At 43.4% G+C, this 4608-nt stretch overlaps 1 long non-coding RNA gene across 1 annotated transcript; it reads left to right on the forward strand.

Moving 5' to 3' along the window:
• The first annotated feature begins 355 nt into the window (after positions 1-355).
• On the forward strand, positions 356-3993 carry LOC147904576 (uncharacterized). The gene is made up of 4 exons (XR_015542345.1): positions 356-710; positions 849-2801; positions 2909-3668; positions 3778-3993. It is a non-coding gene; the product is annotated as an uncharacterized LOC147904576 (long non-coding RNA).
• The last annotated feature ends 615 nt before the right edge of the window (positions 3994-4608 follow it).

Raw genomic sequence — 4608 nt, forward strand, 5'->3', positions numbered from 1 at the left:
GTGAAAACGTATGTTGATGGACCTTCATGGACACTTCAAAAATAAACCGGACACCGATTTCCAGGGGCACCTAAGAAGCATAAGAGTACATTCCGACCTTTAGCCAGCCCAACAAAAATTCTTAGTACATTCCGACCTTTCGCCAGCCCAACAAAAATGCGCACTCACTGCAGCTTTTCAAGTCGCAGTGGACAGGAGATGTTCCCACGATTCAACCACTGCACCAGATGAAATGCTTAATCACCTGACGAGCAGGCTTGATTCTGACAGCCCAGCATTAGGATTGGCACGAGGGGAGGCAAATGCCCGGGGAGAATGCGGAAATACCCATCTCCAACGGGGCGCTGCACGATTTGGTTGGCGTGTCGTGAGAACCAGCAGGGCTTTGCAGATTTTCAGCGGTTTTGAGCATTCCCGCTCACGCGAGAACGTCCTCTACGGGAGGATTCGGCGATGACGATCAAATCAGCTTCCCTTACCAGCTCTTGCGCACCATCTCCCTTGCTTGTTGCGTACTCGAGTGCAGCTCCCTAACCAGAGTGCAAAGGCAGCTCTACCTGCCTTCATCTTCCTTCCATATAGAAAGCTTGACGCAGAGAACTTGCAGAGCCTGAACATCATTTGCCTGCACATCAATCCAAAGCCCCTGATCATCTCTTGGAACGAGGACGGCAGCAGCGACGCCTGCAGTTCACCAGTTGAACACATACGTAAGTTTCAGGCTGGGCAATCCTGGAAAGAGTGTTTTTCGATCTGATTCTGTTTACGGGGTCTGTGTTGATCGGTACTTCAGTTCTGGACACGAGAAATGTCCTTATCGTTGAGTGGATACGGGTGCTTGATTTCAGGGCTTTCAAAAGATAGTGCCTGATCGGTGGGAGTTCCAGGAAAGGAGAAAGACAACAAGACATCAGCACAACATCGACTCAGACTTATCAGTGGCTCTGGCGAAGCACAAAGAGTCCATGAGCCACAATGGCGATGAGAAAAGAGTGGAGATGCTAGCAAGGGATCTCAGTTTTTCTATGGTTTTTGGTTCACGTACGGTTTCGGTGAAGCAATGATGCAATCTTAGATTGTTCGTTGGAGTATTGTCAGACGGCAAGTGACGCTCATCAGGCGAGGGGATAGAATCGTGTGTTGCTACGCAGCTTGCCCCGTCTCTTCTGGTGCACGGACTTTCTGCATTGCATTTGGCTTCATTCTCTGTCTTTCACCACAGTTTTTCATTTGCGACTGCTGTGAGATCAGTGCCTTCAATTTCCCGATTCCTGACTGCAAATCATATCGTGCGGCTCTAACCATTTCAGGAAACCGTCCCATGGTAAGTGTCCATTCTCTCTGATAAGAATCCCAGACTGCCTCTTCTGCAATTGAGTGGTTCTTTCTTGTTATTGCGCTCTGTACTAAAAAACGTAGTTGTTCTATTCTTATAAAATTCAGAGATGTCATTGTAGACGGTGAGGACACAAGAGGAGTAAAATACTCGTGGGAGAAGTTTGTCTCTGAAATTCATGTGAGTAGGGTGGAGACGTCAGGACTTGGATTAGCAATTCATGACATAGGTGCAATACAGCAAGGGAGCTTCTTCGACTGCTGTAGGATTGTGTTACATTTGTCTTGCTGAAGCACTGCTATTGCCATGGTGTCTATTTTTGCAAAAGGTCTTTGGACAGAGAAACACGCGAAAGCGTCTAGTGATTTTAAGAGCTAGTTAAAGTATATTCAAATGGAATACAATTCCTCACGTAGTCGAGTGAAATGCAAGTGTAGCTACAAATGTGGATTGACTAGAAGGGGTGTTTCTTGGGTAGTACGACGCACTTACTATAACCATTCACGGAGGTCCAGAATTGGAAGTGTACATTGGAGAGCAGAAATTACAGATGAGACATTTGAAGGGAGGGATGAATGCTCAGAGCTTGTATATAGGAGTGAAGAGCATATGCACGAGGATGATTTTATGAATATTGATACAAGTCAGTCGTCGTTACTTAATTGCTTTTTAAAACTACAATCTACTTGGGATGAGTTTAGAGCTTCGATTGCCATGCAAGACAAGATGATGGGCTTGTTGTTTGGGGATCATGGATCAAGGCACAGGTCTTCGTTGGCGTCCTTAATAGCTAGTACACCAGGTGGGTGGGATGGCAATGTCAATGGTGAAAAGTTTCCTCAAAATTGGGACCAATTGTTAAAATTTTACAGAAAAAAGGGGCTAATCAAGTCAGAAAGGTGGCGTATTTGTACAGGTGGTGAAGAAGATCCTTTGGAGCAGTATTATTCTGTCCTAGTCTTGAGGATTCTTTTCAAGGACAGGGTTTGAAGTGTGTGTAGCAATAGGTTGGGAACATTGCCCTTAAAGAGAGATTGCAGAAATTGTGCAGAAAAATGCTCAAAATGTGGCAACATGCGTAAGTACACTCTCCCGTTTGATTATTTACCATTGTCAGCAATTGAAGCAGTTGTGTAAGAGTAGAACGTTTTGTTATGAGTTCTTAGCAATGTGGTGTGCAAACGACTCTTGGCTTGGGCAAGATATTAACTACAAGCCAAAAACCATAAATGAGTTTTGGGATGGCGAGAAAGTAAGACAATACCAAGACTTTTGGGACCCAAACAAAGAATGGGAATTACCAGTTGTTTGTATCGATGAAAATTGTCGAATGGTTTTTAGATCCTTTCCCTCGAACATGGTATGTTAAGAACTGTTGCAAGGTTGGAATCCAGAGATAGGAGCTTATCGCTTTGTATGCTCTGAATGTGGAACTATGATATATTCTCCAAGGCAAACATGCAAGGTGATGCCTCTTTCTCTTCGTGTTATGTATACTTTGCATGAAATGAATCCATGTACAAAGCAAATGCTATCATTGTAAGTGTTTGCTTATTGGAACCAAAATGGTAGGGTGATTCTAGAAATTTTGCCCTGATGCTACATTGGGATGGATTTCAGTCTGCAAGAACCACTGAACCTGACTGTGCTGTGGTTGACTTTGTGGTGATGAATGGAGGCAAGAACTCTTTTTTGGATCCCCTTCCTTTGCTGCTTTTTTCATTTGGTTCTAGTAGACTCAATAAGGATTCTGAGGATTTGTTGGGAACCTTTTTAACACCAGTGCTAGAGGAATTGGAGAGATTATTTGTTGAAGGGTTTGGTACACCCTATGTTTTGCTTCTCAATGATGAATTTGACAAGTTGTAAGATTGCGGGCAATCTTGATGTTGTGCACTGGAGACCATCTAGCACAATGTAAGATAGGTCTCACTAAAGATGGAGGAGAATGTGGATGTAGACGAGACAGAAATCACACAACATATGCTCCTCCACCTAGAACGAGTGCACGCAAAGCTGGGATCTTTGTCTACGATAAGAATCGATATCAAGGGAGAATTAGCAAGGAATGCAAGAACGCTTAAAGAGAGAGATCGAATTTGGAGGGCAGGAGGTTTGTCTGGCGAGTCTAAACTGTGGCGCCTATATCACCTCTATGCATTTAACTTATCCACAGATTTAGTTCATGATGTTATGCACGAGCTTGTTCTCAATCTCTTTCGAAATTACATCTGTAAGTTGATTGGGAATGCCACATCTGATGTGAAAAGAAGAATCGACAGGGCTGTCAAAGAGGTCACAAAAAATATCCCAAAGTCAATATGCAGTTCAGGTACATGTATTACCATTTATTATCCTCTATCATACTCCGTGTATGCGTGCCGTTTAAGCTATCCTTTAATAACAGCAAAGTAAATTGAGGTATGTTCATGCTATTCTAGGTTGTTGGCCAAGAAAACCTAGCACTCTCTATGGGATTTACAAGGCAGAGGAGTGCCAAAAGTTCATCCAGTGGTGTTTACCATACATTCTAAGCGTTGTTGAAGGTATAGAAGAAGATGACGTAAAGTTTGGTATGCTACATATTGATTTGGCTCATATTTTTTACAATCATGCAAGAAAAAAAGGGTGGAATTGCGAAGACTTGAGCGTGGCAAGGAAACTACTTCAATCTTGGAGAATTCTCACTGAAGAAAGGGAAGGTCGTAGTAAAGCTCCATTGCAACATGTTGCAGGTATGAAATAGTGTTACATGCACTTTCCTATTGTATTATCTGAACGCTTTTTAAATTCCAATTGATCGAGTTTGTAGAAAAGGGGGTAGGGGCAGATTTAAAGAAAGGGGGATACAGATTGGGAGAGAGATAGGGGAAGAAGGGAGGAGAAGGGTAGGAGAGAGAGAATGTGGTAGGAAGAGGGGATAGAATGAGAGGGAGTAGGGAAGAGAGAGAGAGAGAGATTGAGTGAGCATAGGCAGGAAGGAGGAAGGGAGAGTAGATAGGATTAGATGTCACATCAAAAAGTACATAGTAGGGGGTGGATGGAGACTTATGTAGTCCCTCCACATTTTCCACCTAAAGAACCTCTAACTTGGCCTCTTTTTCCCCTTCATTACAGCCATCCCTTCCAATAGAATTTTGACCTCAAAATTTCATATGCAGGCTGTTAAATAGGTGCAGCAAACAGCAAATAATAGTCAGCCCGGTAGGAGATAGGGGTTGTCTTGGACAATGCTCTCTAGCTGCCATGAGTTCTCATTCTCAGGGAGTCCC

The sequence above is a fragment of the Dipteris shenzhenensis genome, chromosome 2 (assembly GCF_047967505.1).
Source record: "Dipteris shenzhenensis isolate YYH24624 ecotype China chromosome 2, Dip_SZ_1.0, whole genome shotgun sequence".
In the NCBI taxonomy this organism is placed as follows: Eukaryota; Viridiplantae; Streptophyta; class Polypodiopsida; order Gleicheniales; family Dipteridaceae; genus Dipteris; species Dipteris shenzhenensis.